The sequence below is a fragment of the Aotus nancymaae genome, unplaced genomic scaffold, assembly GCF_030222135.1.
Source record: "Aotus nancymaae isolate 86718 unplaced genomic scaffold, 86718_ANA_hifiasm-v0.15.2.pri h1tg000036l, whole genome shotgun sequence".
Taxonomy (NCBI): Eukaryota; Metazoa; Chordata; class Mammalia; order Primates; family Aotidae; genus Aotus; species Aotus nancymaae.
The window spans coordinates 51,962,079-51,976,255 of NW_026988450.1; the positions used below are offsets into that span (position 1 = coordinate 51,962,079).

General features: G+C 41.9%; 1 protein-coding gene across 3 annotated transcripts in view; it reads left to right on the plus strand.

Annotated features, from left to right (window-relative positions):
• The first annotated feature begins 5,100 nt into the window (after positions 1-5,100).
• The window catches only part of ATP6V1C1 (ATPase H+ transporting V1 subunit C1), a 48,432-nt gene continuing 39,355 nt past the window's right edge, over positions 5,101-14,177 (plus strand). For all 3 annotated transcript variants that reach the window (XM_021675735.2, XM_021675736.2, XM_064384475.1), the window contains exon 1: positions 5,101-5,248. The gene's annotated coding sequence lies outside the window, so the exon portion shown is untranslated. The remainder of the gene's footprint in view (positions 5,249-14,177) is intronic.

The following is a 14,177-nucleotide window of genomic DNA, read 5'->3' on the forward strand; positions in this document are numbered from 1 at the left end:
CACTTTGGGAGGCCAAAGTGAGTGAATTACTTGACGCCAGGAGTTCAAGACCAGCCTGGCCAACTTGGTGAAACCCCATCTCTACTAAAAATACAAAAAAGAAAAAAAAGGAAGAGGTGAGACGAGGCTTTATACTGCAGAGGACATGGGTTCATGTTAAAGCATGGACCAAGGGGCCAGACAGCCCTTGGTTTAGAATTCATACCTGCCACTTACTAACTTACTGAACCCATGGTGCGGGTTGCATATGTGCATGAAAATGAATAGAAATATTCTAGAAGAGGCTGGGCGTGGTGACTCATACCTGTAATCCTAGCACTTTGGGAGGCAGAGGTGGGTGGATCACCTGAGGTCAGGAGTTTGAGACCACTCTGACCAGTATGGTGACACCCTGTCTCTACTAAAAATACAAAAATTAGCCGGATGTGGTGGTGTGTGCCCGTAGTCTCAGCTACTCAGGGGCTGAGACAGGAGAGTTGCTTGAACCTGGGAGGTGGAGGCTGCAGTGAGCCAAGATGGCACCACTGCACTCCAGCCTGGACGACAGTGTGAGACTCCATCTCAGAAAAAAGAAAAAAAGTTCTAGAAGGATGTATCCAAGTCATTTTCACTGAGTGGTGGAATAATGGGTGATGTTTAATTCTTCTTTTTGCTTGTCCATACCTTCCTATTATTAAACAGTAAGTTTTAATTGTTATAATGAGAATAAAGAAAAACATGGTTTCAAAAGCTGGTGTTCACCGCTTGAATCCTGCAGGGGGAGGTTGCAGTGAGCCAAGATAGCTCCACTGGACTCCAACCTGGGCGATAGAGCGAGACGCCATTTCCAAAACAAAACGAAATAAAAAAAAGCTGGTATTCACTAAATACTTGACATTTATGGATATAACAATTTCTGTTTTTAATCTTCTTGTCAAGGGACATGATCTGTAGAAACGTGTGACTATGTCGAGTCGGAAATTCACTACGAGGTTGTCATACAGGAGCTGAGATCTCCTAGCTAATGAGTGAACCTGAGGCAGGAGGTGGGACTCGACTCCAGAGGCAGGGCTCAGACACAGAATTGGATGGAGGACTAGCTAAACCAGGACAGGGCAAAAGCAGCTTTCAATCAGACACACCCACTATGTGCTATGTCAATTAACCGCTGTCATGGCAACAGCTGGGCGTTAACACCTCTTTCTATGGCAGTGACCTAATGACCCAGAAGTTACTACCCCTTCCTTAGAAATTTCCTCATAAACCATTCCTTAATCTGAATGCCATTAAAAGTAGCTATAAATATGACCAAAACTGCCCTATTCTGCCTACAGGGTAGCCTCGCTCTGCAGGAGCAGTCACTGAACTATAACACTGCCTCTTCAATAAAGCTTTTATTGAAGAAAACTTCAATAAGGTTTTCTTCTACCTCTGGCTTGCCCTTGAATTCTTTCCTGGGAAAAGCCAAGAACCCTCATGGGCTAAGCTCCACTTTGGGGCTTGCCTGCCCTGCATCAAACAGAGCTGACATCTCAAAGTGGCAATGCGACTATAATTTGTTGTATGATTCAATTTTAAGTGCATCAGTTATGTGAAGAATTGCTTCTAGATGACTGACCAGGAGGCTATTCACGATCTCTGGCAGTGGAAGAAGTCTCTTTAAGAAAATAGTTTAAACAGCTTGTTAAAATTTTCTATCTTTTTTTTCTTTTCTTTTTTAAGTCTTTTAACCCAATGGTTCTTTTAGAAGCAAAAATTATCTGTCATTTCATTTCTATGACAGTTGATATCTAACTGTCCTTTTTATAGTGCAGAGAAGTTCCCTACCATGTTCGATAAATATAGTCAGGTTCCATTGCCAAAACTGTGTTGTCCAAATGCCCCTTTAGTTTTTAAAGATAAAACTCCATCCTTTGCTTATTTCTTTCTTTTTTTTTTTTTTTTTGAGACAGAGTCTCACTCTATCACTCAGGCTGGAGGGCAGTGGCATGATCTTGGCTCACTGTAGACTCTGGCTCCTGGGCTCAAGTGATTCTCTTACCTCAGCCTCCCAAGTAGCTGGGATTACGGGCGTGTGCCACCACATCCAGCTAATTTTTGTAGTTTTAGTAGAGATGGGGTTTCACCATGTTGGTCCGGCTGGTGTCAAACTTCTGGTCTCAAGTGATCTGCCCACCTCAGCCTCCCAAAGTGCTGGGATTACAGGCATGAGCCACCACGCCTGGCTCTTTGTTTGGTTTTACGTATATATGTATGTATGCAGTATTATCATAGGACATAGTGGTAGCCATGGTCAGACAAATGGAAATGGTGGGAAGACAAAAAAATTCAAATGAAATAGGCTCAATATTTTAATAAAGGAAAAAATAATTTTTTTTCCCTTGAAAAAGTTGTAAGAAAAATAAATCTTTTCCTATGCATCTCAGGAGTGCTTTAAACTTAGAAGATGTTTCTAGATAAGTAGTGTTTAGCTAGATGGAAATGGAGGAAAAGGCGTGGCATGCCCATAGATACCTAGTATGCTCCTATGCATAGTACAGTACAGAAAAGTGAGTTGCTTCTCTGTAAAAACATATTACTTTACTATTAGACACCATTGGAAAGAAATCATGCCCTGCTTATATTAAACATCTTTACTAGATTTTTTATTTGATTTTTTGAGATTCGGTCTTGCTCTCTTGCCCAGGCTGGAGTATATAGTGAAATCATAGCTCACTGAAGCCTTAAATTCCTGGACTCAAGGGTCCTCCTATCTCAGCCTCCCGAGTAGCTAGGACTACATGCATGCACCACCATGCCCAGCTATGTTTGCTAGATTTTAAAGTGAGATACACTAAACCTCATAAAAATTAGAGCTAACGCCGGGCGCCGTGGCTCACGCCTGTAATCCCAGCACTTTGGGAGGCCGAGGCGGGCGGATCACGAGTTCAAGAGATTGAGATCATCCTGGCCAACATGGTGAAACCCCGTCTCTTCTAAAAATACAAATATTAGCTGGGCGTGGTGGAGCACGCCTGTAATCCCAGCTACTTGGGAGGCTGAGGCAGGAGAATTGCTTGAACCCGGGAGGCGGAGGTTGCTGTGAGCAGAGATCGCGCCACTGCACTCCAGTCTGGTGCCTGACGATGGAGTGAGACTCTGTCTAATAAAAAAAAAAAAAAAAAAAAAAAATTAGAGCTAACATTTACTGAGGACTCTGTTATACTGCCCCCCAAATATAACATGGTAATTAAAACACTGGAGGCCAGGCACGGTAGCTCACCCCTGTAATCCCAGCACTTTGGGAGGCCCAAGTGGGCAGATCACTTGATCTCAGGACTTGGAGACCAGTTTGGCTAACATGGGAAACCCCACCTCTACTAAAAATACAAAAATTAGTCGGGTGTAATGGTGCACGCCTGTAGTCCCAGCTACTCAGGAGGGTGAGGCACAAGAATGGCTTGAACCTAAAAGGCGATTTCAGTGAGCTGGGATCACACCACTGCTCTCCAGCGACAGAGCAAAAATTCCATCTCAAAAAAACAAAAACAAAACAAAAACCCCAAAAACATTGGAAAATGGTGCGAGGTATATTTCAGTTTAGGAATTAAGAATCCAAGACAAAAAGTCTGCTTGACGACCACACACAAGCATGAAGAAATCCAGATATTTCAAGCATAGACCTTAAAACCGCACTAAAGCTGTTGTCACTGGCCTTCTGTGGCTATTTAAATTTCAATTAAAGTGAGATAAATTTTAAAATTCAGTTACTAAGTCACACTAGCCATATTTCAAGTGCTCAACGGTTCCATGTAGCTAGTGGGTACCGTACAGACAGCACACGATAATATTTGCATCATGGCAGGAAGTTTTAGTGGATCTAACAAAAAAGTTGTCTTTAGGCTTATTTTGTGATTGCACATAAAAGCCTCTGGAATTCTGACAAGTTTCTGAAGCGATGTTACAGAACTGGTTATTGTAATTGCGTGAACTTCATCCAAAACTGGTGAAAGCATCACGTTGGGGATAGTCTGGTGGTTGCTACTTTCTGTTCACCCTAATACTGAGGCTCTAATAAATTCTGTGGCGCATTTCTGCAGGCAGACACAGCAGAAAAGGTATAGGATAGGTCAGAAAACCTGGGTCCTACAATATATAGGAATAATGACGAGCATTAATTGGTTGTTTCCTATGTACCAGACACTGTGCTAACTACATGCTTCATTAAATCCTCACAATACCACAGTCAGGTATTTATTATTAACACCACTTAGCAGGTGAATAGGCTGAAGTTCGGAGGTGTCAAGTCACACAACTAGTAAGTAGGAGAGCCTGGATTTAACACCTGGTGTCTATTCCCTTGTGCTAAACAACTCTGTGTCCGCTGATTCTTCACTTTCCTCATCTGTAAATCTGAAAGGATTAATTTTTTTCTACTGTTTCTAAAACTCTGTGTTCTAACTTAGGACATTACCATCTATCTTCCCAAGCTAATGAACTATGCAGAGTTCCAGAGAGCAGCTTGCTACCTATTTTTCTCCAAAGGACGTGCTTTCCCCTGTCTATGCCTCTGTCCTAAAACCTTTGGTTTCCCACTATTTAATGTGGTTTCAGCTATTTATGAGGCGCTCTCGTGGCAAGGAGTGATTCTCTCCAGGAGGCAATCCTAAAAACGAGCGCAGTGCTTGGCGCACAGTAAATGCTCCATGGACCATTTATGAAATTAAGTCCAAGTGGACTTCAAGGAAAATGTGAATCTGCTGAAATGAACCATTAGCCAGGATATTAGGTAGAAAACCGGGCTGACGAAGAAAGTGGAGAAGCTCATGTAGGGGGCTGGAAACAATTTTTGATCCGCAGAAACCTGAAGTGGGGTGCCGTTAGGCCTGGTGGCGGTAACGTTTACAAGCGGTGGACAAAACGCCAATGCGACACTGGAAGAAGCAGAAAACCACCTACTCCGAAACAACAACCATCGGCCCCGACTGCGGGGTCCCACTGGCGCCCGTAGCCTCCTCGTCCTGCCCCTCTCCCGAGGCCCAAACAGTGGCAGCAGCTGCGGCTGCGGCTGCGGCTGCGCAGTGGGGCGCGCGTAGGCGGAGCGGCGAGCGCCGCGGTCAGCTGACTGCTCGGCTGGCACGTGACTTACTCTTTGGGCGCTGGGGTCGGTGAAGCAGTGAGTGTGGAGCTAAGGTCGGGAAGGGATGGAGCGCTGAGCCGTTAGCGTCTGCCTGGCTGCCTGCCTCCGTACCTGTTACTGCTGCTACTTCCTCGTTTGACACCTTCCTGGGTCAGTGAGCGATGGCTGTCCCCGGATGGGGAGTCCTGGCCAGGCCAAAGCTTGCGCTGCGGTCGCCGCCTGGGAGGGATGGGGGTGGGTGCGGGGGCAGAGACCGTGGCGTCGGAGCTGGAGCCGGCTGGGTGGCTGTCCCTGCTTTCTCGGAGCCAGTTCACCGTCTTGGGCCTAGGTTCCGTCTCTAGGGAAGAGAAGGAGGGAGAAAGAGAAAGAGCACTTGTGAGTACTTGATGACAGAGGCAGAAAGGAGAGAGACCGCGATCTGGGACCTTTCTTCTTGGGTAGGGGTCACAGAATATATGCCGCCTGATTGAGGGGGATGAAGTGACAGAGAGGCCCAGGTGAGGCTATGGGGTGGTGTGTGTGAGATCACAGCTAGCGCAAGTGCCTTCCCTGGGTGTGTGTGCGCACGTGTGTGTGTGGTGGTGGGATGACAGTTTAAAGGCCTAGGAGCCCCTCATTGCAGGCACGGAGCCCTCACGGAGTAACAGGGTCCGTCTAGGAATGGGAAAGAACAGGAATCCAGAGAAGTCAACAATGTGTTAGTAGGATGGGGGAAGGGTAGGCAAAAAACAAAACCCTAGAAGAGAACTTGGGGAAAGTCACATAAGGCATATTGAATCACTTGAGAAACAAGAGGAGTGAGGGGGGTACCTAGTATTCTTTACCGAGGAAAATTCTGATATGTTAGGGAAAAATCATTGAGAGCCCAGTATTTAGCACTGCTCTGGGAGTGGAGGGGTGGGATGTAACAGTCCATCCTTACGAGTTCACACTAATGTTGAAAAGTCACACACAGGACTATGCAGTTTATATATAATTACCAAAAAGAGAATGCGGAGTTCTTTGCAAGTGTTGGAGAAAGGATACGTGTATAAACTGGCACTATGGGAAAATATTCTGGAGGAAAGAAAACTTGAGTCTGGGCAAGCCCATAGGATTTGAATAGGTTGAGAGAAATGGGGATAATTTTACAGGCAGGGAAAGCTACAGGAAAACCTGAAGATGAGGGGTGGGGAATGCTTCTGGGGGAGTAGAAGTCTAGCTTTATAGTGGATTGCACTGTGGAGAAGTGGGAAAGAAAGTTGGGGATCAGATAACGAGGACTTTTGAATGGTATTCGTTTACTCATGCAAATAATGTGTGTTGTTGCAGGTACAGTGCTGATGGTAGGGTTTAGAAAATTGTCTCTGTCTTTGTAGAGGTTACAGGCAAATAGGGGATGGATTTTAAAAAGCAAGCATGAAATGTGCTTTAAAGGAATAACAGTGGTATGAAAGAGTATACTAGGGGCATGGGTACTATGGAAGATTTAAAAAAGGTGTTGCTGAGAATATGACTTCTTAAAAATTAAAAAAAAATATATTTATTTTCTTCAAACCCTTTCCCTCTGAGAGGATGTGACTTTTGACCTGAGATCTGAAAAGAGACTGAGAAGGGGATGTGAAGGGATGAATGAAAAGAACATTCCAGGCCTGGCAGGGTGGCTCATGATTATAATTCCAACATTTGGGAGGCTCAGGTGGGAGGATTGCTTGAGGCCAGGAGTTCAGGACCAGCCTGGGCAACATAGTGAGACCCCCATCTCCACAAAAAATGAAAAAATAGCTAGCTGGGAATGGTGGTGTATGCCTCTAGTCCTAGCTGCTCGCTGCTTGGGACACCGAGGCAAGAGGATCACTTGAGTCCAGTAGTTCGAGGCTACAGTGAGCTATGATCACACCACTGCATTCTCTCCTGGGAAACAGAGCTAGACCCTGTCTCTGAAAAACAAAAAAAGGAACATTTCAGGCTGAAGGAACAGCATATGTCAAGGCCCTGAAATGTGAAGAGGAAAAAAGCTTTTGAGAGTTTTTGAAAGGCTAGCATGGCTGAAACGGAGAAGGGGAGAGGCAGGTGGAGAAAGCTGGGGTCAGGTCGACCAGAGCTTTTATCCTAAAAAGGAGGGAAGCCAGTGAAGATTACAGGCAGTGGAGTGAGTCAGACTGTGGCTTTTGAAAAGATAATTTTGGGAGTAATGTGGAAGGTGGCAAAAGTTAATGAGTGGAGACCTGCTCAGGGGAACATTGTTGTAATCCACTGAAGGATTTGAAGGCAGGATACCTTCTTTCTCCACTGAGGACTTCAGGAGAATGTTTAACTGTACTCACTTATAGAGGGTTCAGGAGTTGGGGAAGGGAAAGAATGATTAGATTCTACTTGCACCCTTCACAGGGTAGTTATAAATACCCTCGAGGCAGTCCTGACATACATAGGGGAGGCTCTTTCGAAAAAGTTTGTTTTAGCTTTTCAGATTTATCCTTTTGTAAGGTCATCTATTTCAGAGTATCGTTTATTGAAATATAGTTAGTTACAGGGAGGGTCACTTTCATGTTTATTTTGTTCTCACAGTTCTTTGAAAGACAGTAGATGAAAATGCTATTCATTGTATAGATGGGAACCTATTAGACCCCTGGAACTAGAAACAGGTAAAGTGATTTTTCTGAGTCTGGAGTAACTTCCACAGTTTTCTGACTGCTGATGTATTCCTGCTGATTATCTACACAGTACTAACCACAGTCGCATCTAGAGAAAAAGGTGAATCTTTTGAAGTGCACAGTAGTCTTTCATTCAGCACTTTTTTTTTTTTTTTGCAAACTTCTTCCTGAAGATTCAGCACTTTTGCTGAACTTTTTCTGGTAGAACAGCTTCAGAGGAATTGGCAGTGGTGGGCTGCGTCTTATCTATAGTGTTGGGTAGAGCTGTTAATTTACAGTTCATCTGGAGGAGATGACGAACAGCAAGGTGAACTGAAAGTGCTCAAGTTGTCAATCACAGTTCTTTGGCAACAAGTGAATCTCAAATTATGCTGAAGACTGAGCTTCAGGGTTCTGTCCTGGATGTTTTTCTCTTTTGGTATACCTTTCAGGGACTAGATAAAATCTAAAGAAAACAGTACACAGGATCTAACTAAATGCTGAGAACTGGATAGTGTAAGCCAGCTTTTAAAACTCAGCACAAAATACCTATTTTTATTTTTTGGTATATTAGTCTTAGGAGCCTCATGTACATTAGTTTTTGCAACCTAAAAAGAAGCTTTAGGGCTTCAAAAATCTGATTTTGTGATTATTTCCACAACTCGTGAGATAATACCATTGGCCAAAGAACAAAACTGGAATGCCAAAGTAAACCTTTGCCAAAGGTCTCCATGTAGTTTACTGATCCCTAAGCAGTAAGTTGTCCTTTGAACTTGATTCTGCTTAGGAGTACTTAAATTTTGCTCTTGTACGTATTTAAATCTATCTACAGGATACATCTTTTTCACTCTTTGGATGAGGAATTATATATCATTTTATTTATAAATTAATTCATGTTAGATGTCTGTTTTTCATCAAGTTCTTAAGACAGACAGTATAAACATTAGCATAGTGCCTTTGAGAAGCTCAGTCAATGAATAAGAGCAGTCTAAAATTTCCTATTGACGTGAGTGATTCTTGGAACTAGAAATTTTAAACTATATTCTTGATGTTGAAACAAAATTCTTTTCCAGCAGGACATCTGCTTCTAACATTATACCGTGTGCAACTGTGCTATGCATTTATTGAGTTAAAAAATGAGCCAGGTAGGCAGTGGAGGAGAAGTGCTTTGGTTATATCAGGGGATAAAAGAGTATTAACTGTATATCTAAAATGTGGAGTGTGTGTGTGTCTGTGTGCAAGTACGTGTGTGTATTTGAAAATAAAATGCTAGGTAAGTGGTGTTTTATAGAAAGAGATCAATGTATGTTTTAAGGTATTTTAAACAGACTATCAATGAATAGGAAGTTGTAAATTTAGATGTGTGAACAGGTGGTTTAACTTTACCATGAAAGGTTTTCCTTTTGAATCAGCCCATAGTTTAGTGTTTCTGTGTGGGTGCTATTGGCAGTTTGGAGGTCTATTTCGCCCTACCCACTAAATCCTGATTAGCAGTCTCCACACTGGGACAACCCAAACGCTCCCATGTATTTCCAAACTCCTCCTGGAGGAAAGAGGCACCATTTATTTGGTTGCAAAACGTGCATGTGGTGTCACTGTTTATTTGTTGGACAAATATTAAGTTGTTGGGGATATGGAGGTTAAAAGTAATATTTTAATAAACTGCATTTAATTGAATTCAAGTAATTTAAAATCCAGTTTTTGATATTTTAATATGATTCCTTTAGTATAAAATTACTAAAACTATATCCTGATATGTCTTTGAGGCGCTTGTCTTTTGTAAAACTGCATTAATAACTCAAATAGATTTCCCTCAATCCCAATAAAATGTAGTCTCTGACTGTGGGCAACTAATTTCACCAGCTGTTCCCTCATTTGCAAGTGGAGGTGGTGATAACATCTATTTTGAAGGAATTAAGTACAAAATTGCTTTAGTGGATGGAAGTGCTTATCACTGGGCACAACACATGTTACATATTCAGTAGTTGTCATTACCAGTAAACAGAATCTCAAGCTTACTTAGAGTCATGAATTGGAGAAAACGAACTTATCCTAAAGTCTTGAATTTCAGGCCAATACACATTGTGTTGGAGATATCAGCACCTTCTAGCACAATGTGGTTCCGTGGTCCAGTCACTGTTATAAACTAACAGCTTTGGAGAAAAGGGAAGTAATGTTTTGGGAGCCACGAGTGTAGATCGAGGGAATCCCCTGGCATGGAAGGAATGATTCGCCCTCTGGGTCACTGCTGAGTTGCCTGTGCAGAGGAGGAGTCTCTAGAAGCTGAGAAGGTTTTGGTGATTACTTGCAGTAATTGGTGTACGACAGGGCCCTCCTGGCCAAATCTGCCAATTCAGCAGCTTTACCAGAAGTTACCAGAAATTTTCCAACATTGTATTATTTATTACATCTCCAACCCCCCACTCCACAATGTGTTTCGTTTTTGTGATAGGCATCTGTGTGAAAGTAAGGCTTTGCTTTTAGATTAATTTCTATGCACCTGTAGTCCCAGCTACTCAGGAGGCTGAGGCAGGAGAATCGTTTGAACCTGGGAGGCAGAGGCTTCAGTGAGCCGGGATCACACCATTGCACTCCAAACCTGGGCAACAGAGAGAGACTCCGTCTCAAATAAAAAAAAAAGATAGTTGTTGATAAAATATATCTAATAAAGATGAAATTGTCTTTCATATTTAAGTATATCTATGGTGAGAAATTTAGATAGTCTTAGGATTATAGAGCATTTATAGATATGTTTCCATTGAAAACAAAACATGGAATATTTGAGATTTCAGAAAGGCATGTCTTCTGACAGTTTTACAGTCTCATTTCACATGAATCACGGAAGTATTCCTTGAAAAGTAAAATCCCCCTTTTAGTTACTGGAAATGTTTAAACAAGTTGTATTATGAACAAGCCCCTCCCACCGTCCCAATTAAGATGCTTCTGTTTCGAAGGATAGAATTTTTACATTCAAAGAGAAACAAGTTATTTTTACTTTGGATGGTGTTAGTGATTTCTAGGGGAGGATGTGGCAGCTTTTTAACTGAGTGCATTGTGGTAAATGTTTCGCACAGATCAATTGGTTAAAAGCCGATGTGCACATTTGGAAGGCTATGTGATATTTCACTGATATCTGAGATATGCCTTCTTTTACTTGTTAAAATAAGCTGCTCCAGTAAACTTGATATTTTCAGGTACTGTGTTTTGCATGGAGACCACCTTCCAGGCTTAATTGATTGTGAAATATAATTTACTATGAAAGTTGATTGCATTTCAGAGACTACGGTTTGGGTTTCTTGAAAGCATTAAAATCAGTTAACTGTGGGAGCACTTAGTGGAGTGCCGTGCTGTTTTCTGTGGTTGCCCCTATCTTGGGTCAATCCCATACCTTCCATTCACACAGCAGAGCTAGCAGATGTCTTGTTGAGGCTTATAACCCCCCACCTTTTATATTGTAATAGTTGCTGTTTTATTGTCTTTATTTTATATGTAAATCACATGTGGTAGGAAAATAATCCATAGCCTTCAAACTCCCAGAAGTGGGAGATAAAGTAAATGAAGTTAACATTCCCAGAGCTTTGGATCCATTTTTTTTTTCCCCCGTTTTCTCACACTTTGTCCCCTTCCATATTGAAAAATAATTATTACTTTTTTTCTTCAGCAGCACACTTACTGCGGTTAGAAAAAATAGAGGTGTCTACAAAATTGGCTAGTGTTTCCCTTCTGCCTCCCTGTATTCTTTGGTGTTTTTTTTCTGTCTTGGCATCTACATGAAGTCTTCCTCACACCCCTCCCTGCACGCACACAGAGCTGCCACCATCTCCCACCTGCAATTGTAAGCTCCTTGAGGACAGGGGCTACATTTTATTTGTTTTGCTTCTCAGAGCCTACCACGGTTTTGGGAACTTAAACACTCAAAACGTTTGGTGAGATGAATAAGAGCTTAAATTGAGAACAGTTACAGTCAGATGAGATGTGTGCCTAATGCAGTTAATGACATGAATGTAAGTGGACCTGTGGGAGAAGTAGTGGAATTATATTAACAGGTTTGGTGCATGGATGGACTTAGTTGGGAAAATCATTTTGTTAAGGGAGGCTTCAGTTGGCTTAAACTGGAAGAGAAAAGTTTGTTTTGTGCAAAACGAGCAAAGGCAGAGTAGGAAAGAGAACTAGGGGAGGCCTGAGGTCAAGATGGATAAAGGGCTCAGGGGGAATGTGAGGATTAGGTGGAAACACTCAGGGATACTAGTGACCACGGTGAAGACTGGCAGATTTGAGTTTTGTTTCCAAGAAAGAAGCAGAACTAGGGGTGTATGTTTTTGTGAGTTATTCAGCCTTCTATCTGTAGCCTTCGAGAGTATTGACATTTCTTGTAACATTAAATATACTATATAATCATAGAAATGCCTGTTTTAGTACAGTGGTTCTGAAATTTGGGTGAATTACCTGAGGGACTTAATAAGAAAATAGGGAAAAAGAATCCTGAGCCTCACCTACTATAGGTTCAGGTAATGCGTATAGGAGCAGAAGAGGATCCTGGATATCGTAATCCAATCCTCTCATTTTACAAGTGAAGATATTTATGCAGACAATTATATGTGGAACTGGGATTAGATTTGAAGCCTTCATATCCTCAGAGCAGTGCTCTGGCCATTACATTGTGCTTCCTGAAGTTGGCATTTGGGTTTTCTCTGGCTATGATTCCCAGTGAGGTAAAAGGGCCATTTACCAACTTTGATCACATCTTCAAACGTAGCTACAATTAACCAGCTTTGCCCTTCTTTTTTGTATTAACTCCAGGGCTGTTTGTTATGATGCCATTTAATGTTCTCTAAACTTTTCATTGTTTTCAAATATGAGGATACTGCCCTAATAAAGATGTGGTGGGCTTTTTTTTTTGGTGTTAATAATTTATTATTAAAAAATTAGGAAAAAGGAATATACAGAAAGGATGAAACCAAACATAATCACTCCCAAGAGGTAATTATTAACAATTTTTTAAAAAAATTTAATGTTTATACCTATATGTATCCTTATTTCCACCCGCCTCGGCCTCCCAAAGTGCTGGGATTACAGGCGTGAGTCACCACACCCAGCCATTTTTTGTATTTTTAGTAGAGACAGGGTTTTACCATCTTGGCCATGGCTGGTCTTGAAGTCCTGAGCTCAAGCCTGTTCTGGCCTCCCAAAGTGCTGGGATTAAAGGTGTGAGCCACCGCACCTGGCCTATTAATGCTTTTAAATACATTTGTATTTTACTCATGAAGATAGCACGCTATACATTTGCAAATCAATGGCACATAAGTGAATGTTGGAGACATTTATTCAAGCTGCAACTCTTTCATTTTTTAAAAACAAAAACGAACACTTTCCTTGTTCATACAAAAGTAATACATGTTCATTGTGTTTCACTTTTCACAGAGTAGTACTCCCGTCTTTTAGCCTAGACTTGTTAAATTTTTGGCATTTATTTTTGTCAATCCTGTTTTCTGTTAAATGCTAAAACGTGGAGCTGAGAGAGGCTGGGAAGTTGTGGCTGAATCCCTGCATAGAAACAGACAACAATTAGCAAAACTGAAAACTTGTGAATAATACATACAACAAAACTAGATGAGACTTCAGTTTTTGTCTGTGATGGAGTAACTGGTACCATATTTGCTTTCCCACCATTATCAGTTACAAATCTGGACAAGATATATTAAAAAACTGCTTCCAGACATTGGACAACAGGCAGCACAGGAGCAGAGAAAAAGGAAAGGAGCTGTGTAATTTCTCCTGCTTTTCTCTGTAGACACTCTCTGCACCATGTTTTAGGAAGGGAACACCCGAGCAGAGCATCTTGGTCCTGCTGAATAGAGACTGGACTTGGGGAAGGTTTATCTGCCTGGAATTAGCAGGTGGGATTGACAAAGAGAGCGAGCTAGGCAGAGAAATAAATACCAGAAACTTATAGTGGGAGCTGTGCAGGAGCTCTATCAAAGAATGACCAGAGAGCTTTCAACTGAACAGTTGCCAGAGCTTATGGTCCTGGGAAGCATTTGGGTTCTGACCAGCTATGGAGGAGAGACCTTATTGAATACCTGGGACATTCAACAGAGTCCCCAAAAGGTCAGACCTTAGTATTAGAAACTAAGTTAGCCCTAGAGTAAGGCCTTAGATTTATCCCAACAATGTTTGAAAGCAAGCCTTGGGTGGATCAAGCTGATCCTCCCCTAACTTACCTGCCCGCTAGAACAAAGTACAACACTCTTAAAAGGAAGACAGCAAAGTCCAGTGACAAACAGTGTAACATTTTTACAGATATGCTTGGTATTTTAACAGAAAGCATGAACATATTGAGGAAAGAAATGGAAGATATTTTAAAAATGGAACTTAAAGCAGAAAAATATGTAAGAAGTAAAATATTCACTGGTGTGAAGAATAACAGATTAGATACTCTAAAGAAAAGGTCGGCAAACTAGAAGATA